Here is a 25053-nt window from a genome sequence, read left to right on the forward strand (position 1 = left end):
GTTGCCGCATGATGTGGTGCTTGATACGGCGGCTCTTGGCTTGGTCAAGATGACGGCATTCTTTAATAATGGCGTCGATTGTCGAGACGTTGCCGAAAATAAGCAAATTGAAAGCGTTGTCGGCGATGCCTTTTAGAACATGGGACACTTTATCTGATTCAGACATAGCATCGTCAGCTTTTCGACATCGAGCCAAGACGTCGAAGATGTATGAAACGTACGGCTCTGTAGATGTCTGAACACGAGACTCAAGAGCCTTTCTCGCGGCAACCTTGCGGCCAATGGGGTCGCCGAACAGTTCCCGTAGCTTTTCTTTGAAAGTGTCCCAACTGCTTATCTCGTCATCATGCGTCTGGTACCACACGCGTGGGGTGCCGCCATGATAAAAGATGACATTGGAGAGCATAATTGTTGGGTCCCACCTGTTATTAGCTCTGGCATGTTCATATAGCTTGATCCATTCGTCAACGCCCTGTCCCTCCAGGCCAGAGAACACACCAGGGTAGCGATGTTGGGCAACCGTGACGATTGGAGCAGTCGAACCAGCCGAAGCCGTTGCAGAGGCGGGCTCGTCACCGGGAGGCATGGTGACAAGCTCGATGTACCGACCACTCCGGAGTTCCGTGGCGAGAACGAGGATCGCTGACCTCCACCCGAATGTTACGTGTAGAAAGACACAGATGAAAGAGGCTATTTACAGGCTATTTACACTGGACATGCACGTGCAGCGAGAACTTTCTATGTGCAAACTGTAGTGGTGGTCATCCAGTTAGTTATAGCAAGTGTCCTACGCGGGCAGCGGCAATAAAGCGTAAGAAAACGTTTATCTTGGGGCCAACAAGAAACGATGAGAGAAATACGACAAAGAAAAAGACAGAAAGTCACAGAGAGTCAGACGAAATCAAATGGAGCTCAAAGAGTGAAACTGATTTTCCAAGCCTGGAGCCTTCTCCAGGAATCCAGGACACAGTGGTGCCATCGCGCATCGGACCGGCTAAAGCAGTCAAATCAATGAACAGAGGCCCCGTAGACGAGAAGACTGCTGAACAACCGGTACAGCGAAGTTATGTGTCTGTACTGCAGCGACCCCAATCGCGTTGCGATGAAAACACACCACAGGAGGACTGTCAGCAGGTGCTACGTGCTCTCTTCAAGGCCTTGCGATCACACATAGAGAAGATGCCGGCGAGCTCGATGAAGGAAATGCTCGAAGTAGTCCTGGCTCTCGAGTCAGTGATTCTCAGCTTTGCCTCTTTTTTAAGGCACCTAGCAATATTGATGCGGTCAGGATACAATGTTCACCATCTCGTCCACAGGTGCCGCTTATGCAATGGAACTGTGCGGGTCTTGCGTGCCATTTACCTGAACTGTCGCTTTTCTTACGCAACATGCCTGTGCCAATATTGGCCCTGTCCGAGCCTGGTCTTCCAAGTTCCAGATCAACTACTGGTTATGTCGCACATGAAAACCAAAGTATTCCGACGTTTCCGAACGGAAGCGCCATGCTATATGTGAGACGTGAAATACCACATTACGTTCTACCAGTACAAGACCTTTGCAGCAGTGCTTTGGAAGTCACTGCTGTACAAGTGCGGCTGGGAAACCGAAGCCTCAGCGTGGCCTCCGTGTATGTGAGCTCTCGCCTGAAGGTATCGATGGGAGAAATTATAAGATACCTCTGCAGCCGCTGCCCAGCTCCGAGGATTATATGTGGGGACTTCAACGCGCACCATACTCTCTGGGGCGACAAGGCGACTGATGCACGTGGAAAGCAAATTGTTAGTGCTTTAAACACCGAGGGTCTCTGTGTGGCAAATGACAAACAGCCAACGTTTTTTCGACCACCGGCCTCTTACAGTGTCATTGACTTGACGTTACACTCAACGGACATCCTCGCATCTTCAACGACTAGTAAAGATAGAATGGGCAGTGATCATTTTCCTGTCTTCGTTAACATTGCTGGATATAGAACCAATGGCCGAAGATCATGTCCTGTGACGCATTGGGATACGTACAGGGACGGCCTAAGCGAATCATCTGGAGACCTGTTCGCGGACATGCTACGTAGCAAGAGATTGGCTACCGCTGAGCTGAAGCTACCCGATCACTTCCCCGCTCCGGATCTAAAGCTCAAAAATCTATGCGCTGCCCGTAGAAGAGCGGAACGGAGGCTGATCAGGACGAAGGGCGACCCACCAATGAAGACTATATAGAAGAAGATTAACGCAGTGATGCGACGTTACACAAGGAAACTAAGAAGAGATCAATGGGCATCATTTTGTGCAAGACTATCTGTCTTCACGCCAGTTCCAAGGATATGGTGGGTCGTTAATAACCTTGCTGGAAACTTTCGACCAAACAAGCCATTTGAAGCCCTAGCATTGAAGTTAGGCAAGACACTCGCTTGTCTTGCGAATGCCTTCGCTGAAATATACTCTTCCGGCAGGTCAGCCGGCACAACCAACCCGCCTCCGCCGCTATCGTCGTCTCTAATGGATGCTCCTTTCACATTCAGAGAGCTGGAACTAGCTATGAGCAGCCTCCGACGTCGCTGTGCGGTGAGACCTGACCTTATCAGTAATCAGATCTTGACTAACCTACCGGTTGAGAGACGGCGTGATTTGCTGGCATTTTTTAACCAAGTCTGGGCCAGTGGGGCTATCCCACATTTATGGAAGGTAGTATGGGTGGTACCGGTTCTGAAGTCTGGAAAGAATCCTGCAGCTCTGGACTCATACAGACCGGTATCACTGACCTCGTATGCAGCGAAGCTAATGGAGAAGATGGCGTGCACAAGACTCACTTGGTATGTCGAGCAGGGTCGAAAACTACCATCGTGCATGACTGGGTTTCGGCAGCGTCTAAGCGCTCAAGACAATGTGCTGGACCTGCTAAGCCACATAGAACATTACAGTGCGGATGGCCTGTCGACACTTGCTGTTTTCATGGATGTTTCTAAGGCTTACGACTACGTGTCTCAAGGAGCCATCATCAGCCAGTTACAAGTTATAGGCGTCACGGGTCATCTCTTGCACTTCATACATACGTTCCTCAATGATCGTTGCATCAGAGTTCGTCTTGGCGACACTTTGAGCGATGAAATACGTATATTTCGCGGTGTGCCACAGGGGAGTGTTTTATCTCCCTTATTATTTAACATTGCCATGAGTAGCCTCCCAAAAGTACTAAACCATCGAACACCAGTGAGGATATCTATATATGCCGATGATATCTGCATATGCGTCTCCGGCTACCAGCATCGCCGCCTCGCACGAATAGCCCAAGGAGGAGTAAAAGCCATTCAGGGCCACTTGGCAACGATTGGATTATCACTATCAGCAGCGAAATCATCATTCGTACTATTTCCTGGAGTGAAAAGAAAATCTACACGCTTGACGCTGAATTTCGACGGATACCAGATTCGACAAGTCACCAACGTCCGATTTCTGGGCGTTACCTTAGATCACAGGCTACTCTGGCGCCGCGGTGTTGACCACGTTGTGGCGTCATCGTCACCCAGGCTACATGTGCTCAAGCGAGTCGCTGGCACACGCTGGGGCAACCACCCAACGTCGATGCTACGGCTACATACAGCGTTGGTTACGAGTCGAATCCTGTATCAGCTACCTCTGATGTCACCCTCAGACAGCCAATACGAGCGCTTAGAAGCCATCCACAGAAAAGGTATCCGGCTTTGCCTTGGAGTCCCTCAGCCAGCGTCAAACAAGAAAGTGCTCTACGAAGCTGAGTCACGCCCTCTACGACTTCAGGCTTCCCAGGCTCTGATTATCCAGCTACTACGATTGAGTGAGTCTACGCCCGGTAGAGCCCTCTTACGACGTATAGGTAACAGGCCGCGCTCACATTTTTGTGCAGCATTGAACACGCTTCGCGTATTAGGATTGCGCTGCTCGAGACAGAGAGAAAGGATAGAACCACCCTGGACATTCGAGGACATCACATGCAACTTAAGTGTACCACGATTGCAATCAAAGAGCTGCATTCCATCTGCAGAAGCCAAGTCATTAGTCCTGGAACACCTGAGCACGACTTACCCGAATCACCTACAAGTATACACAGATGGCTCTGTCAAGGCAGACGAAGACCACTGTGCAGCTGCATTCTACATTCCCTCTCTAAGATATACGTGGTCTGGCCGTCTGGACTGTATAGCCTCGTCGACAGTTGTGGAAGGCGTAGCAATAGCTTCTGCTCTGCGCAAATTAAAGACTTTGCCTCCGCAGAATGTGGTTGTCCTTACGGACTCAAGGGCCGCATTACAAGTATACCGTGGTTTGCCATCCCTCAAGTTCCCACGCAAATCACTAGCCATCGTGAAAGAACTCAACAACAAAGGCTTCACAGTAAAGTTTCAGTGGATCCCCTCCCACATTGGTATCTCAGGAAACGAAAAAGCTGATGCGCTTGCATACGCAGCGCTCTATCATCCTCCCAAAATCAAGGCTCCAAAGAGTAATCAATTGCAAAAATCTGACATTCGAAATCACATTGCGTCGCTTTGGGTTCCACCGCATATGCCCTGCGTAACTAAGAGATTGCACCGAGAGGAAGCCACACTTATATATCGAATAAGGACAGGATCTGCTAATACACCGGCCTGGTTATTTAAAACGGGGCGAATCAATTCTCCGAACTGTACGGCATGCAACGAGACAGGAGACATTGAGCACTTTTTGTGGTCCTGCCAGCAATTCCGAAATGAAAGAGACACTCTCCTGAAGAATATGCAAAACAAGGACCTTCCGCATGCGCGCCTGCAACACCTTATATTTCCCGATGGATCAATTATAGCGCGCAAAGAAACTTCACGTCTCCTCATCGAATTCTTAAGAGACACTGGTTTGATGGACATATGGTGAAACCCTTCAGCGGTATTGTGCGAGACGCTCAGGCGGAGCAATTGCCGGCCTTGTTCGCCAGGCTAAACCCGCCTGTTGCTACAATTCACCACGACCACCATGGAGCCAGAGCGCCAGGCCGACATTCATTCGCGCCAAGGGCACAGACCCACTTCGTCGTCGTTCTCACGACGGCTCGTCTCTCGGGTATTTACCGATAATATCGTAATAATATATTATATATATATATATATATATATATATATATATATATATATATATATATAACCGACACTGCTATACTGCTAAAGATGCTTATTTTTTAGGAATATTTAGTGACCCGGCTAACCAACGACGCGATGTACTTTGGCGCAAATTGAATGCCTTGTTACAGCCTAACACCTACTCAGCTAATCCTGATATATTGGAACATGATGGGCAGCAAATTTCTGGAGATGCAGTACCAAATGCATTTAATGAAGTCTTTACTCTAGCACCGCAACGGGACGTAGAACACAGCCCCACTAACTACGCTCAGTTTCTTCCAGTAAACAGGAATGGAGCATCACTTTTCCTTGCTCCAACTACTTCTCCTCAAGTTTTTTCGTGTATCAGAGCTACAAGCGATAGCAGGTCACTAGACGCCGACGGTATCCAGATTCACCCTGTAAAGTATGTGCTCGATATTATAAGCCCTATTCTATCCCATGTTTATAACATAATATTATCAAAAGTTGCCTTTCCTGAGAGAATGCAAATTAGCCACGTTGTTCCCGTCTTCAAACGCGGTGATAAAACTGCATTAAAGAATTATCGGCCTATATCAATAATTCCAGTATTTTCTAAGGGCATTGAGAAAATAATGCATGTGACATTACTCTCATTCTTTAACCGTCACCATTTGATTGCAGACTGTCAACATGATTTTAGAAAGCACCGCTCTAAGGAAACAGCCCTACTGAGCCAAAAAGAAATAATTTTAGGTGCATTTAGCCGTAAGCACATGTCACTAGGCATACACATAGATTTCTCTAAGGCTTTTGATTTAATTAATCACTCCATCCTTCTTAACAAATTAGAAATGTATGGTTTACGTGGAACCGCACACTCGCTTATGACATCTTATCTGTGCCACAGATCACAGTTCGTAGATGCCACTAACGCAAGATCTTCAAGGAAGCCAGTTATCACTGGTGTCCCGCAAGGAAGCATTTTGGGCCAACTTTTATTTTTGATTTACATAAACGACATTGTACGCTTTACAGATAACGCTACATTCGTTTCGTATACCGATGACACAACCTTTTTTATTACAGGCAACGTGGAAATAGATATAGAAATAAAGGCTAATAAGACGCTGTCTGACTTATAACGCTGGTCCGCGATAAACTGCTTAAAAATCAACCATAAGAAAACTGAAGTAATCTTGTGCACGCCTAGAGGAAAGTTGTTGACAAGTAATATGAATTCGCATCTGGGCAGTGAGCAGTTAGAGATAGTAGATTCTGTTAATATCCTTGGGGTGCGTTTTACCAAGCACCTTACCTGGAATGAGCATGTTGATCATCTCCAATCAAAATTGTCATCTGCCATTGGTGTTATTGCTCGTCTGCGTCGCCTACTCCTGACCAAGGTAAAAATAATGCTATACAATGCTTTGGTGGTATCTGTCATGCAGTACTGCATCATGGTGTGGGGCACAACTGGTGTGACAAACTTGCACAAACTACATTTGCTAAAAAAGAGTTGTGCGTTACATAGCTGATGTCAATTATACGCACAACACAGAACCACTTTTTTCTAAATATGAAATTCTTCCTGTGTTTTGCTTTTACAATTATAGGTTGATGTTGTGCTACAAAGGTTTCGTAAATGTTGGCACTGATGATACAATTAATCTGGCAAAATTTCGAGAGAATATAGATATTCGTCAGACCCGACATAAAGAAATGTGGTTCGTACCCACCCCGAGAACCTCCTATGATGAGCAATCTTTATCTTATACATTACCTTCGCTGTTAAACTTATTAGACCGACAAAATTTTGATCCTCCAGAAACCGAAACTCTCGCAATAAACGTTTTTGTGAACTTATTTATTTTCAAGACTAGTCCATGCCTTCTTATTCTCCTAATTTTGTTCCCCACTGTTGCTTATGTGTGTTCATTATTTCTTGCCGTCTTGTTTCACTCTGTATTACCCGTTGCTTTGTGATGCTTTTTTCATTTCTTGTCTATGACTGGCTGTCACCTTGCTGTTATGCCAACTTACAAGGGGTCGGGACCTCGTCAAGCTGTCCAAGCTTTTAGTCCTATACTCCTCCTTTTTTAAGGAATTAAATCACGGATTGATTGATTGATATGCATATTTTATTTTATTTATTTATTTTACAATACTGCCGCCGAGAGCCTAGCAGACGGGCATGAACACATAGACATGTGCGAGCTAATATATATATATATATATATATATATATATATATATATATATATATATATATATATATATATATATATATATATATATATATACTGCAGTGGCAGAGCAGAAGACGATGACGGCGTTTTGTTGTCGGTGCTCGACTCGGCCGTTGCCTGTCTCTGCGCATTAATATAAAACGCCGAGCGCATCTAAATGCGTACTATAAACTCGCGGAGCGTGCTGGTTGTGCACCCTGAAACTCGGACCCCCAGCCCCGGCGATGCCTACCGACGTGCCATAGCAGGGTGCACCACCGGCGGTTGCCTGCTCCGGAGTACTGCGCCAGTGAGATCCTGTCATTTTCAACGGCACCGATGAGCACGACGTCGAGGACTGGCTCACATCGTGTGATCGGGTAAGCGCCCACAATAAGTGGGATGACGGCGACAAACTCAGCAACGTCAACTTTTACCTGGCGGGTGTTGCTCAGCTGAGGTTCCCCAAGCACGAAGCTGACATTGCCAACCAGTGATCGTTTAAAACGAGCTTCGCGGAAGCCTTCGGCTGGCCCGCTGCTCGCAAGCTCCGCGCAGAACAGCGCTTACGCGGCCGCGCACAGCTATCCGGCGAGAACTTCAAGTCTTGCATTGAGGATATTGCTACGGAACAGCCGCCACAGTGTGGCTGCACTGAGGAGGACGAAGACGACGTGTGTGCCGGCTTGATATAGCGTCGCCATTCTGGCCTCCGTGAGCTTCCCTGTAAATAAACTGTAAATAGTATTCGGTTTCAGCTTCACGTAACGTTAATTTGCTGGAGGTGGACGTTCCCCGTACTCGTCATGGAGCTTCGCAGCGGTCGCAACGGCGACAATGCAACTTCGGCTCCTGCTGGCGGCACTTCATCTACGCAAGCGTCTCCGCCTGCAGCCCCGACCTATGTCGCCGTTTCCCCACCTCGGGATCCTGGTATTTTCAACGGAGTCGGCAGTCCTGATGTTGACGACTGGCTCCGCTTATACGAACGTGTCAGCACCAGTCACAGGTGGGATCCGACTATTATGCTTGCCAACGTATTTTTCTACCTCGACGGAGCTCCATTGGCGTGGTTCCAGACTCACGAAGAGGGGATCTCGAGCTGGGATCTCTTCAAAGACAAGCTACGCGACCTTTTTGGCAATCCGTTTGGTCGACAAGTCAATGCCAAGAAAGCCCTTGCCACACGTATACAGACGTCGACCGAGTCCTACGTGTCGTACATTCTCGACGTCTTGGCATTTTGTGCCAAGGCTGACCCGAACATGACTGAGGACGATAAGGTTACTCACGTCCTCAAAGGCATTGCTGACGACGCCTTCAATTTACTGGTGTTTACGAACGTCACCAGGATCGATACCATCCTCAAGGAGTGCCGCCATCTCGACCATGCTAAAAGCCGCCGGGTATCCCAGCACATCACGCGACTTCCCAACACAGCTGCTACGTCATCCTGTGACGACCTATTCCACCAGCCGTCGTGATGTGACAACTTGACCCGCATCATTCGTCGTGAGGTCGAAGCGGCACAACCGGCGGCCCCTTCATTCCCGTTACCTGATCATTCTCCGGTGACAATCTCCTTGATCCAGGCCGTCGTCCGTCAAGAGTTGTCCAACGTCGGCCTGCAATCCATTCGTTCCGTACGCTCGGAACCTTTGTCTCCACGCACGTCCCCACCGCGCTCTTCTTACTCCTCTTATGGACAGCGCAACCCCTCCGAATGGCGAACCGTGGATGACAAGCCGATCTGTTTTAACTGCCGACGCATTGGACATGTCGCTCGCCACTGCCGCAGCCACTGGACTTCTCCGACGCGCTATTATCCTGCTTACCCCCCTCGCCCCTCTAGCGCATCCTTTTACTTCGCCCCTTCTATGCCCGCTCCATCATCTGACCCTGCGACACCTTTGACACGACCCCGCTACTCCCGCTCGCCTTCTCCCTCCCGCCGCCAATCTCGCTCGCCCCCGTCACGCCGTGCTCCTTCTCCGACCTACTCGCCGCACCCCCGACCGGAAAACTAGACAGTGCAGCTTCTAGAGGTGAAGCTGCATTGACGACATTGGCACGAAATCCTCGCTTCACCTTACCCACGAACAAGAATATTTTGGACGTTCTCGTCGACAATGTTCCTGTGTGCACGTTGATTGACACCGGGGCGCATGTGTCCATTATGAGTGCTGCTCTTCGCCGTCGGCTCAAGAAAGTTCTGACGCCTGCCCCGAACCGAGTTGTACAAGTCGCCGACGGAGGGACTGTCGCTATTGTTAGCATGTGTTCTGCCCGACTCCCCATTGCTGAGAGACACACCGTCGTTCTCTTCACCGTCATCGAGCATTGCCCTAACGAACTCATTCTCGGTCTAGATTTTCTTGCCAATCATTCTGCCCTCATTGACTGTTGGGCCGGCTCACTTCGCCTTGACTTGCCTCTTCTTGCCGACCCTGTGGACCCGCCTCCAAGCCATCTGAGCTGCATGGATTTTATTCGCCTACCACCTCACTCTGCGACACACGTCGACTTGTTGTCCTCACCAGCTGTACCTGACGGCAATTATGTGGCCGCACCAATTCCGGCCGTTATGCTTACACATGGTGTTACTGTGCCGCACACTGTGCTGAAAATTACTGGCAACCGCACCTGCCTTCCACTTGTCAATTTCGCGCTAACCGCGCAAGTTCTGCCTCAGGGGATCTCCTTGGCTATAATTAGCGCTTTGCAGGATGATGAGGTCGAGCCATTCACAGTGGAAGATCGTTACAGCTCAGCCCATACAGTGACGTCAGCGCACGGTAATGGTGTCGACGTTAAGAAGATGGTCTCCTCTGACCTTACACCTGCTCCAGCTGAAGCTCTTTGCCGCGTTCTTGAAGGCTATCGCGACATTTTTGACTTTGACAATAGACCCTTAGGTCAAATGTCTGTCGTGACCCATCGCATAAATACTGGCGATGCGAACCCTATTCACCGACGTCCATATCGTGTTTCTGCGTCAGAACGAGCTGTTATCCAACAGGAAGTAAAAAATATGTTTGCAAAGGACATTATCGAGCCTTCCTGTAGTCCCTCGGCTTCTCCCGTCGTACTTGTCAAAAAGAAGGATGGAACGTGGCGTTTTTGTGTAGATTATCGCCACCTGAACAAAATCACAAAAGGACGTGTACCCTTTGCCACGTATTGATGACGGTCTAGACTGCCTGTACGGTGCCACCTATTTTTCTTCTATCGACTTACGGTCCGGCTACTGGCAGATATCCGTCGATGACATGGACCGAGAGAAGCCTGCATTTGTTACCTCTGACGGCGTTTATCAGTTCAAGGTGATGCTTTTCGGTCTCTGTAACGCGCCCGCCACCTTCGAACGAATGATGGACTTTTTGCTTCAGGGGTTCAAGTGGTCCACCTTTTTGTGCTATCTGGACGACGTCATCGTTTATTCGCCCACATTCGACACGCATCTAGAACGTCTTTCAGCGATTCTTGACGTGTTCCGCCGCGCCGGTCTCCAGTTGAACTCGTCAAAATGTCATTTCGCTCGCCGCCAAACCGCCCTCCTTGGACACCTCGTAGACGCCAGAGGCGTGCGACCCGATCCGGACAAAATTCGCACCGTTACGAATTTTCCTGTCCCGAAGTCTACCAAGGACGTTCGTAGTTTCGTAGGGCTGTGCTCTTATTTCCGACGTTTAGTGAAGGATTTTGCGACCATCGCACGTCCCCTTACCGACCTCTTGAAGAAAGACGCCCCTTTTTCTTGGGGTCCTGACCATACCGCATCTTTTTCGCAGCTGACTACTCTCCTTAGCACGCCTCCAATTTGGCCCACTTTGACCCGTCTGCCTCAACGGAAGTTCGAACTGATGCCACTGGTCACGGCATAGGAGCAGTGTTAGCACAACGCCAGCGTGGACATGATCGCGTTATAGCATATACCAGCCGACTTCTATCACCCGCCGAGCGCAATTATTCAATCACAGAGCGCGAGTGCCTCGCTCTTGTGTGGGCTGTTGCGAAATTTCGTCCATACTTGTACGGACGCCCCTTCTGTGTTATCACTGATCACCAAGCTCTCTGCTGGCTATCCACGCTCAAGGACCCCACGGAACGACTCGCTCGCTGGGCGTTACGCCTGCAAGAATATACCTTCTCTGTGGTATATAAGACGGGACGCTTGCACCAGGATACCGATTGTTTGTCCCGCTACGCCGTCGACGAACCGGCTGATGCGGACACCATCGCTTGCGTTTTCTCGGTGTCCCAGTTCCTTCAAATCGGCAACGAGCAACGGCGCGATCCTTCATTACGAGCCCTCATCGACCGTTTGGAGTCAGCTCCTGGTGACGCCTCTCTCGGGATGTTTCTCCTTAAGGAGGGGGCATTATACCGCCGCAATTTTGATCCACACGGCCTTGGCCTTCTGCTCGTCATTCCATCGCACCTGCGTTCGACTGTCCTCCAGCAACTTCAGGATGCTCCCTTGGCTGGACACTTGGGCGTCTCGCGCACATACGACCACGTACGCCGTCGATTCTTTTGGCCTGGTCTCGCCCGCTCCGTGCGGCGCTACGTTGCCGCTTCTGAGCCCTGTCAGCGCGGGAAGAAGCCCTCCACACCTCCAGCTGGATGTCTCCAGCCAATCGACACCCCACCCGAACCCTTTTTCCATGTTGGTGTAGACCTTCTTGGACCATTTCCTCTCTCGGGCTCCGGAAATAAATGGGTCGCCGTCGCTACCGATTATGCTACGCGGCACGCAATCACCAGAGCCCTCCCGACAAGTTGCGCTACTGACGTTCTTGACTTTCTGGTGTATGACATCATTTTAGTGCACGGTGCTCCGCACCAATTACTCATTGACCTTGGCCGCAGCTTTCTGTCGGCAGTCGTCGAGGACATCCTCCGCTCCTGCTCGACAAAGCACAAGTTCAGCACGTCCTACCACCCACAGACCAACGGCCTGACGGAGCGCCTCAACCGGACCATCACCTACATGCTTCCGAAGTACGTTGCGACCGACCACCACGACTGGGATCTTCACTTACCATATGTGACGTTCGCGTATAATTCATCGCGTCACGACACCACCGGCTATTCACCATTCTATCTCCTATATGGCCGAGAACCCGCGTTGCCCTTGGACACTTTGCTGCCCTCGGCCACACGTTCCGCCACTGAATACGCTCGCGACGCGATCGCACACGCCGACCACGCGCGCCAGCTCGCCCGCACCCGTCTCGAGGCCTCACAGCAGCATCAGAGATGCCTCTATGATTGCCACCATCGTGACGTGCACTTTTCTCCGGGTTCTCTGGTGCTTCTCTGGTCACCCGTTCGATGTGTGGGCCTTTCCGAAAAGCTGCTGTCGCGCTACACTGGCGCTTACCGTGTGGTACGACAAGTGACCGATGTCACGTATGAAATCATCCCCGCCGATCTCGTAGCGTCATCATCAGCTGCAAGTTACATCGTTCGCGTGGCAAGACTAAAACCAAACTACACACCTTTCCCTGCGGATGTGTAGATTAAGCACCGGGACGGTGCTTCTACAGCCGGGGGTGATGCTACGGAACAGCCGCCACAGTGTGGCTGCACTGAGGAGGACGAAGACGACGCGTATGCCGGCTTGATATAGCGTCGCCATTCTGGCCTCCGTGAGCTTCCCTGTAAATAAATTGTAAATAGTATTCGGCTTCAGTTTCACGTAACAATATTGTCGACCTCTGCCGTCGCATCGATCCTGCTATGTCAGAAGCTGATAAAATCAGACACGTCATGAAGGGGATCGAGGACCACGCCTTTCAAATGGTCATTGCCAAAAATCCCCAAACTGTCACGGACATCATTTAGTACTGCCACAGCTACAACGAGTTGCAGAAACAGCGCATTTCTCCCCACCTCCTGAGCTCTCACACGGCCAACATCTCAGAATTAACTGTAGGCACCATTTCTACTGACACCAGAACGCTAATGCAGCAGATACCGCAGTTTGTCCGACAAGAAGTGGCCCGACAATTGTCTCTTGTTCCCTGCGTCCCAGACTCCGCGGAAACGCTTGCTCCCACGTTACGGAAAGCCACAGAGCAGCACATTTCTGAGGCGATTCCTACCAGCATCCGCCTGTTGCCGCTCCTCGGACCTATGCTGAACTCGCACGCAGGCAGTCAGCAGCAATGCCACTTGGCCCAGATCTTGGTCGACCAGCAAATGCCTTCTACGCTGCGCGGGCGCCTTTTCGCGGTACCCCGATCCTAGGCGCACCCCAGACCTATCTGCTACTTCTGTTGACTACCTGGCCATGTCAAGCGCTTCTGTCGTCACCGCGACATCCGTACTGGCGCGGGCGAAGAACATCAAGGCTACCGACGTCCTCAGCCACCGCTCTCCTCCCGCTCAACGGTGGACACCTGTTCACCGAATCGACGTGGCTGCGACACACGTCGCTCGCCTTCACCACGTCGCCATTCACTTTCCGGTTCCTCGCCCCCCACCCGTTCAAGCGGAAAACTAGCCATCGCAGTTCCAAGAACTGCGCTCGTGTCAACATCTTCAAGGCTTCGATTTCTATCTGCGAACGAAATATCGCAGGTAGAATGAAAAAAAAAAATGAATATCCAAGGCGTTTGTGTGCAAGCACTCGTCCATACACTCGGGTCTCGATACATTCGAGCACTCGTGTCTGGTCTTAGTGGAGAACTGTGCCGCAAGTTAAAAAAGATAACGATTCCGCTTTCCGACGTCTCCCTGCGCACCGCAATCACGCACCACATTCAACCTTCAATGGCATGAACTGCTCGCCTCGACATTCATGACATTTTGTGTGTAGTCCAATTGGTCGTTTTTTGACCATGTTCGCACGATGTTATTTCGGGTTCGGACTTTCTTGCTACTAACCATGCCATTGTTGAGTGTGCGCATGCCGAACTTGAGTTGTCGCCGATGTGTGACGCCTCATCTGACAAGCCACCTTCTTCTTGAATGGTCGTCGCCACAGACACTGACATTCCTCCTTTGTCTTCTGTTTTTGTGCCACTTTCTTGTGGCTATGCTCCCTCTTCCATCGCCTTGTTTGGGCCCTCTGAAGCTTTCACCTCTAGCAAAAACTTCCTCCTCCCTTTTGCAATTCTCGCAGTCGAATACTCATGTAGCGCCATTCATGTCACGAATCGATTTTCTTGCCCAGCCGCTTTTTTTCGCGGTGAATGTATAGGTCGGCTTCACGATAATCCTTCCGTCTACTCTACTCAACTGCCTGACGACACGTTAAGTCTTCTCGTCGACAGCCTTACTGCTGTCACCACCGCCGATTCGTCCTCCTTAGAGGCCTTCCTTCCGACAATTGATCCCAAACTCCCGCCTCCCCAGCGTACCGAACTATTGGAGCTTCTCGAACGCTTTCGGATGTCGCTCGATCATAAGCAATCTTCCTTGGGCCGCACATCCGCCATCGTTCACCACATCGACACCGGCACCCATGCACCTCTACGTCAGCGTCCATACCGAATTTCTTCCGCTCAACGTGTCACTAGCTCGTCAACGACGTGTCGTTAACGAGCTAGTGAACTACATATTACATCGTGGCGTTATTCAGCCCTCACACAGCCCTTGGGCCTCCCTAGTTGTGCTGGTGAAGAAAAAAGGACGATAGCATCACATTTTGCATTGGGGATAGGCGCCTTAACAAGATCACGCGAAAAGACGTTTATCCGTTGCCCAGAATCGGTGACGCTCTCGACTGCTTGCAAGGAGCAGAGTTCTTTTCCTCTTTGGACCTACGATCTGGGTACTGGCAGGTCCCTATGAATGAAACTGACCATCCCAAGACTGCGTTTGTAACCCCAGACGGTCTATGTGGGTTTATCGTGATGCCGTTCGGCCTTTCTAATCCGCCTGCCATCTTCGAACGTCTCATGGACAGCATTCTTAGAGGCCTCAAATGGCACACGTATCTTTGCTACCTGGACAACGTCGTAGTCTTTTCGAAGGACTTTGGCTCCACTATGACCAGCCTCGCAAGCGCTTGCCTTTCAGCGCTTGCTTGACTTGCCTTTCACACGCTATACAGCAGCGTAATTTGAAAAAGTGCCGCTCTGGCACTCGCCAGCTTACCATCTTAGGTCATGTTGTCAGCAAGGAAGGTGTCCTACCCGACCCTGCAAAGCTTCGCGCCTTCGCCGACTTCCCCAGACCGTCTACGCTTAAAGAACTCCGTGGCTTTACAGGCCTGTGTTCCTACTTTCACCGATTCGTGCGTAATTTTGCGTCCATAATTGCCCCCTTAAAACAGGTGCTTGCCAACAGCCAAGGCATTTCGGCATGGTCTACCGCGTGCGAAAGCGCGTTCATCACATTACGCCATCTTCTGATATCCCCACCTATTCTACGCCACTTTGACCCGGACGCTCCTACAGAAATCCACAAGGACGCTGGTGGAGCGTCCTTGTGGAGCGTCTTGCCTAACGTAAACGTAAGCCTGGCTTCGACGGGTACGTCGTCTCTTAAGCGAGCCGCGCTCTCACCAAAGCGGAAAAAGATTATCCGGGCACTGAAAAAGAATTTTCTGCAATGGTTTGGGCAAACATCAAATTTCGGCCTTACTTGTATGGCCGTCCATTCGACGTCGTGAATGGTCACCACACCCTGTGCTGGTTGTCGTCATTAAAAGACCCATCTGGTCGTCAGGCTCGTTGGGTGCTTCGTCTGCAGGACTATGACAACCGCGTTGTCTACCGGTCAGGTCGTAATCATTCGGATGCCGACGCTCTTTCGTGCTCACCACTCCCCAATGAGTGTGGTGCTCCGTCTGTCTCCAGCTACGATTCTTCGTCTCTTACATTCACCGGCATGCCAGCAGAGCAACGCCGGGATCCTTGGATAGCCTCTCTTCTAGAGTATCTACCTCAACCACGCACCACCGACCGCTCGCTTCGGTGCACTGCTCGCCACTTTGCCATCCGTGAAGGGCTCCTGTGCCACAGCAACTATCTACCTGATGGCCGTAAATGGTTGCTAGGGATTCCTCGCCATTTATGTTCCGATATCTGTGCCTCTTTTGATGCGGATCCGCAATGCGCCCATGTCGGTGTACTAAAGACGTATGCATGCCTACAGCTTCGATACTACTGGTGAAGAATGCACCCCTTCTTTCGGCAGTACGATCACTCCTGCTCCAAGTACCAACGCCGCAAGAGCCCACCTCACAAGGTAACAGGGCCGCTCCAACCATTACTTTGTCTCTCCCGGCCTTTCGACCGTATCGGAATTGATTTGTCCGGCCCTCTACCGTACACCCCAGATGGCAACCGCTGGGTCATCATTGCCGTTGACCACCACACGTGCTACGCCCAAATTTCAGCGCTCCCGGCGACCACAGCACGTGAAGTCGGGTTCATCCTTCGCAACCTTGTTCTTCGACACGGTGCGCCTGGCGAGCTACTGAGTGACCGTGGTCGTTCATTACTCTCCGACGCTGTACAAGTCTTCTTTCGCGAATGCAACATTGTCCATAGAACTACAAGCGCCTATCATCCACAAACCAATGGTATGACTGAACGCTTTAATCATACTCTCGGCGACATGTTCGCAATGTACGTTTCCGCTGACCACACTAACTGGGACCGTATCTGTGCTGATGTGGATAGTGGCGTGTGGCGGTGACAAGACCAGCTTGGAATGATGATTGTGTTGTGGCAACAACAAGAAGAGAATCGGTGATGATGATTGCGGAAGAAGACCACGTGCCACCAACAAGGAAGTGGCACGCAGAACGTGAGAGCGAGCGGAAGTCTCGAACGGCAGCTCGCAGAACGGCGGTTCAAGGCTCGCTGACCGGCGACCGGGTGTCCTGCTACCGTGCAGACCTGGTCGGAGATCACGCTCGGGGCTGAGCAGCGGCCTGCTTTTATAGCGGCCTGATGCAGTGCTTCCTGCTGGGTAGCGGGGCGCCTGAGCTACCTGTCTGCCGACCGAGCCCGACGTTCTAGTGGCCGAGGCGTTACAGGCCAGGCGTTACGCGCCATCTACAACAGTAGCCTGGTGTTCTGCCGGCCTGTTGTTCCACGTCGCGACGTCGCGCGCTTCCACGTCGCGACGAGGTCCGGCGTGATGATGATGGCGTAAGACGTGGCCGTCGCAAGCAACACAACAGCTGCCTTCAGGTGTCAGACGACGCAGTGACGCACTACGCAACGACGACCGTCATGGTCACCGCAACGACGACGCACGCCGGCGAGTCGTGATGCATAAGTACTAGGCACATCTTTATATAGAAGGACAAACGACTTCCGAATTCTAGTTCGCGTTTATGTGAATCGTCTGTATCGTGTTAGCGTGTCTGTATAAAGTCTGTGTTGCATGTAAAAGCTCCCGTCTGCCGTGTCGTTATTAAAAGGATCCTGGGCCCAACGGAAACAGCAAATTTGTTTGCATCACAGCATCCTACCCTTTATTACGTATGCTTACAATAGCGCCACTCGGTCTACCAAGGGGTTCTCTCCCTTCTTTCTTCTTTATGGTCGCGAACCTTCCTGGTTTATGGACACGATTCCTTTGTATCACCCCGACGCTTCCGAATTACGACTCTGTCTGAAGCCGCCACTTATGCCGAAGAATGTCGTCAGATCGCACGCTCACTTACCGAGGAAGACCAGGCCATCGGACACAAGCTTACCGAGGAAGACCAGGACGCAAGCTTGTCCTTTACATCGTATTCATCTGGAACGCTGGTATGGGTGCGCGTTCCCTCCTCTACTACCGGCCTTTCTACAAAGTTCAGCTCAAAGTATGACGGCCCTTACCGGGTTTTACGATAGACGCCCCGATAAACTACGTCACTCAGCCTATTTAGCCATCTACGGACCAACGGGGTCGCGGACGCGAAACTATTCATGTTGACCGACTGAAGCCGCACTGCGACCCACCAATGCTCCCTGTTTCACAGGCAGCCAGGATGGCTCCTTTGTCGCCGGGGCGTGAGTGTAGTGGCAAATGCGGGCGCCAGCAACAGACGGGGTTTTGTTGTTGGCGCTCGCGCTGGCTCCGCTCGGCCGTTGCCAGTCCATGTGCATCAATATAAAACGCTGAGCGCATCTAAACGCGTACTATATATATATATATATATAACGGCCGTAACGTTCAAAACATTAAAGATGCAATTTTCGTAAGTGTGCACCTTCGTTTCTAAAACTATATATATATATATATATATATAGAGTTATAGAGTATAGAGTTATAGAGTAGAGTTAGGTGCGATGGCCTTGATCAGCTGAGCGCCTGTCGAGATTCAGCTAGCCAGCCATACGTCATCTTCTTCGTTCACCACTCTTCGGCGTACCCGCATACTGTTTCTTGAGGCGTGAACCCACTATGCACGTAAGAGCTTCACATTTCCCTCCGCGCAGACGAAGCCCGCCGGGCAAGTCAAACAGGCTGTCGAGAAATAAAGGGCGTTAAACGGGCGACATGCGAAAGTTCAGTCTTTGCTGACCGTCGGCCATTTGATGTGAGACGTGCTATGCCGTAGGTTAATTCGCTGATACGCTCAGTAATAACATAGGATCCAACATTGTGGGCCAGCAGTTTTTCACATAATCCACGCTTCCTGGTTGGTTTCCAGAGCAACACTAAATCACCAGGGTCATATATCACGTGTCGGCGTCGGCGGTCGCAGCGTGCCTTCGAGCGGTCTTGTAAAACAAGAGTGCGTAAAGAAGCAAGTCATCGGGCTTCAGCGAGACAGACTGTCTCTGATATACAAAGATTATCGTGGCTGGAAAACGGGAAGATAGTGTCTAGTGTATAACGAGGCGGACGAGCGTAAAGAAGAAAGAAGGGACTGCAGCCCGTAACTTCATGCTTTGAGGTGTTAAATGCGTACGTAATGAAAGCTAGCACGCTGTCCAAGTTCTTATGATCTGACGCGACATACATGGACAGCATGTTAGTAAGAGTTCTGTTCGTGCGTTCCGTAAGGCCATTTGTTTGGGGATGACACGGGGTGGAATGTCGAAACCTTGAAGCACATAGACGAAGCATCTCTTCGACCACGTCTGCAGTGAACTGCCGCCCACGATCGCTGATGATGACTCTGGGAGGTCCATGTCGGAGAATGACAAAACGCAGCACAAAAATGCACACTTCGGTTGCAGTATATCCGATGGTATTGCAGCTGTCTCACAGTAGCGTGTCAAGTGATCGGCACACAAGATAATCCAGCGATTCCCATCGGATGAACGCGGGAAAGGACCGAGGAGGTTGATGCCAACTTGCTCAAAGGGAGTGCTGGGGGGTGGCGCTGGATGGAGTTGACCAGGAGGAGCACTTGTCGGACGCTTGTAACGTTGACACTCGCTGCAGCTGGACACATACTGGGCGGTCGTCTGGCGCATTTTAGGCCAGTAGAACCTTTCTTGAAGGCGGTAGAGAGTTCGCGCAGAACCCAAATGACCAGATGTTAGATCGCCATGCATAGCGCGCAAGACGGAGACACAGAGACTCTCCGGGACCACCAGAAGATATCGTGGACCTGTAGTAGAATAGTTCTTTTTGTTAAGAACCCCATCACGAACGCAGAAATGAGTGGATGGTGCTGATTGCCTTGCAGTAATGAGCAGTGGTTCTAAAGTTCTGTCTTTTTGTTGCTCGACCTTGAAGGTAATTATATCAGAAAATCCCGGCTCCAGTGATGCGATATAGCAGTCGAAGTTGTCCGCGTTGCAGTCCGTCGTCGGAAGCGGCATGCGCGAGAGGCAGTCAGCGTCGGCGTGTCGGCGGCCGCTTTTATAAGAAACGGTAAAGTTATATTCCTGTAAACGAAGTGTCCAACGCGCAAGCCGGCCCGACGGATCACGGAGATTAACCAGCCAGCAGAGAGAATGATGGTCTGTCACCACAGTGAAGGGGCGCCCGTACAGGTACGACCGGAAGTGCTGTACTGCGAAAATAACTGCGAGACATTCTTGCTCTGTAACGGTGTAGTTACGCTCGGACTTACTTAAAGAACGACTCGCATAGGCGACGACGTGTTCTTTGGTGTCGACGTGTTGAGAAAGGACAGCGCCGATGCCAATACCGCTAGCGTCCGTATGAACTTCTGTGGGAGCCGCATGGTCGAAGTGTCGGAGAATGGGATGTGACGTCAGACGAGACTTCAGCTCACGAAAACTAGCTTCACATTCAGGAGTCCATTCAAAGGGAACGCCTTTCGGGAGGAGGCATGTCAGCGGATACGCGATGTTGGCAAATCCACGAATAAACCGGCGGAAGTACGAGCAAAGCCCTAGGAAACTGCGTAGCTCTTTTACATCACGAGGTTGCTTGAAGGCTTCCACCGTAGCAGTCTTCGCTGGACCAGGTCGTATACCGTCCTTATACACTAAGTGCCCCAGAACGAGTGTTTGGCGCTCTCCAAAATGACACTTCTTCGAGTTGAGCACCAAACCCGTTTTGTCCAAGCAGTCTAGCAAAAGATCGAGACGTGCGTTGTGCTCACTGAACGTGCGCCCGAAAATCACTACATCATCTAGATAGCACATGCATACTTCCCACTTCAAACCACGCAGGATGTTGTCCATGAAGCGCTCGAAAGTTGCAGGCGCACAACAGAGCCCAAACGGCATCATATTGAATTCAAAAAGTCTATCTGGTGTTACAAATGCCGTTTTCTCCTTGTCTGCCTTGTGCATAGGAATCTGCCAGTACCCCGACCTCAAGTCAACAGACGAATAGTAAGACGCTGATGAGAGGCAGTCGATAGCATCATCAATACGCGGAAGAGGATATCCGTCCTTTTTAGTGATGGTGTTGAGGCGGCGGTAGTCAACACAAAATCGCCATGTACCATCTTTCTTTCTAACCAGAATCACTGGCGCTGCCCACGGACCACAGGATTCTTGGATTACATTCTTATTTAGCATTTCGTGGACTTGGTCATTGATCACCTTGCGTTCCGATGGCAAGACTCTGTATGGTTTCTGTCGCAACGGCCGGGCAGATCCCTTATCTATGTGCTGGTGTATACGAGAAGGAGGAAACAATGGTGGCCCCTCTTGCTGGAAAAAGTCAACCAGTCGGGCATGTTTTAGTTCAGTTCAGTTCAGTTGGTTGTCCTTAAAGACCCCCAGAGGGGGTATTACATAAGGGGTGGGTTTAACATAAGTTCCACATTTGGTACACTTCATTAGTTATATTCAAAGTGATCAATCACACGCTGTAGGAATAAAGACAGGCAAGTGATGCTAACAATGTCAGCAGGAAGGCCGTTCCAGTCTTTAGCTGCTCGGGGAATGAACGAGGCTGAATAATGAGTAGGTCGGGCACGCGGGCGTGCGACTTGCTGCGGATGACTGGTGCGGTGAGAGATGCGTGCCGCAGGAACGATGTATGGTGCATGATGAAGGGTACTGAAAAAGAACTTGTGATAGAGCTCAAGACTAGCAATGCGTCGGCGATTAGATAGTAGTGTTAGTCGGGATTGTGTTTTAAGTGCGGAAATACTGACATCATATGAATATTGTGAGTGAATGAACCTAGTAGCGCGGTTCTGAACAGATTCAAGTGAGGTGATAAGATATGTTTGGTGCGGGCTCCAGACGGCAGATGCATATTCAAGTTTTGCCCGAACAAGGGACTTGTAGGCAAGCAGTTTTACGTTGTGAGGTGCCTGGCGGAGATTACGTTTTAAAAAACCTAGTGTTTTATTAGCAGATGATATGATGTTAGAAATATGTTTATGCCAAGACAGATCATTGCATACAGTGACACCTAGGTATTTATAGGACTCTGATAGTTCGAGAGGCATGCTTCTAATTTGGTAGGGAAATACCAGGGGATTACTGCTACGAGTGAAAGACATAACTTTACATTTTTGTACATTAAGTTTCATTAACCAATCGTCACACCATGTTAGTATGTTGGCGAGGTCTTTCTGCAGGGCTTTTTGATTGCAGGCGTAACGTACAGTTCGATAAATGACACAATCATCGGCGAACATTCGGATATTACAGGACACATGTGAAGGTAAGTCATTAATATATATTAAAAATAATAGAGGGCCAAGAACCGATCCTTGAGGGACGCCTGATGTTACTGGCACAGGGTTAGATAGGTGATTATTTATAATGACAGATTGGGAGCGGTTGCTAAGAAATTCAATCATCCAATTCAAAACATCAGGATGCAAATTAAGTCTTGTAAGTTTCAATATTAGACGTTGATGAGGAACTTTATCGAAGGCCTTAGAGAAATCCAGGAAAATTGCGTCAGTCTGTATGTTACTGTCAATGTTAGTGTGAACATCGTGCAGGAAAATGGCCAGCTGTGTTTCACAGGAGAAACCTTTGCGGAATCCGTGCTGGACGGGATGGAAAAAGTGATTCAAGTCAAGAAAATTCATGATAAGAGAGTAGATGACATGTTCCATGATTTTGCAGGGGACGCTTGTTAGGGAGATGGGGCGGTAGTTGAGGCGAGTTTCTGTTACCTGATTTGTGGACTGGAACGACCTTCCCAATTTTCCAGTCATCTGGAATGGAACCTGAAGAAAGATACTGGGCAAATATCAAAGATAAATATGCTGCAGAAATAAGCTTAGTGCTTTTTAAAATCTTTGGGTTAATCTCGTCTATGCCGGAAGATGATGAACACTTGATTTTGTCAATGATCGCACAAAGACCGTCTGCATTGAAAGCAATGGCTGGCATTGACGAGTTTATACTAAGCGATGACGAAATGGGAGGCGCATTAGATTCGTTTGTGAACACAGAAGCAGAATAGCAGAATATTCGCCACTTCGTGACGCTGCTTAGTGCTGAGTGACTTGTTTACCATAGTCAGAAATGAGGAGTGCGCCGCAGGGCAGGCATTAACGAAATGGCGCTCATCCACAGAATCAAGGGCCTCTGTAAGAATGGCGAGCGATAGCACTTGATCTTCATGGTAGGCGGCAAGTTTCAGACACTGTGGTAGTATTGCAGGTTCACTCGAACAGTTTACGGCCCATAAGTTGGTGCGTCCCTGAACAACTGACAGCGTGCAATACGGTATCAGTACATTCCTCTTGATGCAACTCAGATGAACGGGCTCCACGGTAGCGTCAAACGTTCCGTCGCTGGTGGAGAAACAGGCGACTGAAACACACGTTGCGGATAACGGAGGCACAACTGTATCCCGGGATACACAGAGCACACTTTCACGATATGGTGGGCCTTCCATAAACGTAGCAGAAAAGCTCGTACCTACACTGATTTCACCCGTTTTGCAGTCGACGGTGGCACCACACAGTTTCAAAAGATCAAGGCCCAGGATTACGTCATGCGCAGAATGAGGTAGAACAGCGAACTCCGCGTTAAATATTTGACCACCCAAGGTGACGTCTACATTACACACGCCCACAGGATACAACAACTCCCCACTCACTCCGCGAAACGTATCGGCACGGTCCCAGCGAAACATAACTTTTCCTCCTAGGAGGTTTTCGAACGCAAGACTCATCACTGAAACGGTTGCTCCCGTGTCCACTAAGGCCATGGATGAAACCCCGTCAATTAATACAGACACCTTATTCTTAAACATACAAATGGTTGGAGGTATCTCTGTCGACATCGAAGATTGTCCAGCGACCTCACCTCCAACGGCCGCGCTGGCTAGTTTTCCGGAGGTGGCGACGGGTATCGACGCCGCGGAGAGGGACATCGGTCAAGCTGCGATCGCTTGCTGTAGAACGGTTCCGCAGCGGCTCTGGGTGCTGGTGAGGCAAGCTTCCTAAATATGTGTGCGAGGGCGAATATGTTTCGCCCAGAGAAGCGCGGTACCGCCTAGACATCGTCGATCGGTCGAACCTCGGTGGTTGGAGGCGATTGCAGTACAGTAATGTGACCCAAGTCGCCACAGCTATAACACACAGGTAAACGACGATCGATGAACTGCCCTTCGAAGCTCTCAGCCGTGAGGGGTCGTGTAGCAGAGCGAAGCGGCTCTGCCTGCTGCACAGGAGGAACGGTCGGTCTGCGTGCAAATCTGCTGGGGCGAGGGTGTTCTGCAGGTCGGTGTTCGGGCGTAAATGTGCCCTCACGTGGCCATGGAGCTCCTCTGTGGTTGACGTCTGTGATACAAACCGCCGGTTGCCAGGAAGCGCAGGGTGCGGCAGGCGCCATGTGTTGCGGGTAATAAGCACCAGGTTGTCGTATGACGTTGCGCGCAAGTTCCTGGTGCCGCAGCAGTTCTTCACGCACAATCTGCCGTATAGTAGACGAAAGATTGGCGGACGGGCTCTCATCGACGCTGGCAACGGTTGTCACATTCGCCAGACGTCCAAATTTTGGCACAATGCGACGTGTTTTCAACGTCTCAAACGTACGGCAATGACGCACGACATCTGAGACGGAATCAACGTGTTCCCGGCTTATGAGGAAATTGTATACATCTTCTGCAATTCCTTTGAGGAGGTGTCCGACTCGGTCTTCCTCAGACATCTGCGAATTTACGATTTCGCACAGCTTGAGGATTTCCTCTATGTATATAGTGCATGTTTCTCGAGGCGCTTGAGCTCTTTGAGCTAGTGTTTTCTCGGCGCGTTTCTGTTTGGCGTAGGAGTCTCCAAAGCATTTCTTAATTTCCTCGACGAAGCGCTCCCACGTTGTTAGGCAGTCTTCGCGGTTTTCATACCACATCAGCGCTGTCTCACTCAGAAAGAGTACGACATATTCAAGCTGAGTGACAGAATCCCAACGGTTGTAGCGGCTC

General features: G+C 50.2%; 1 protein-coding gene across 1 annotated transcript in view; it reads right to left on the reverse strand.

Moving 5' to 3' along the window:
- Window positions 1-25053, reverse strand: part of LOC126545889 (protein Skeletor, isoforms B/C-like) — a 341332-nt gene that overhangs the window by 102824 nt on the left and 213455 nt on the right. The gene's annotated exons all lie outside the window — the stretch shown is intronic.

This window comes from Dermacentor andersoni, chromosome 1, assembly GCF_023375885.2.
Source record: "Dermacentor andersoni chromosome 1, qqDerAnde1_hic_scaffold, whole genome shotgun sequence".
NCBI classification, from domain to species: domain Eukaryota; kingdom Metazoa; phylum Arthropoda; class Arachnida; order Ixodida; family Ixodidae; genus Dermacentor; species Dermacentor andersoni.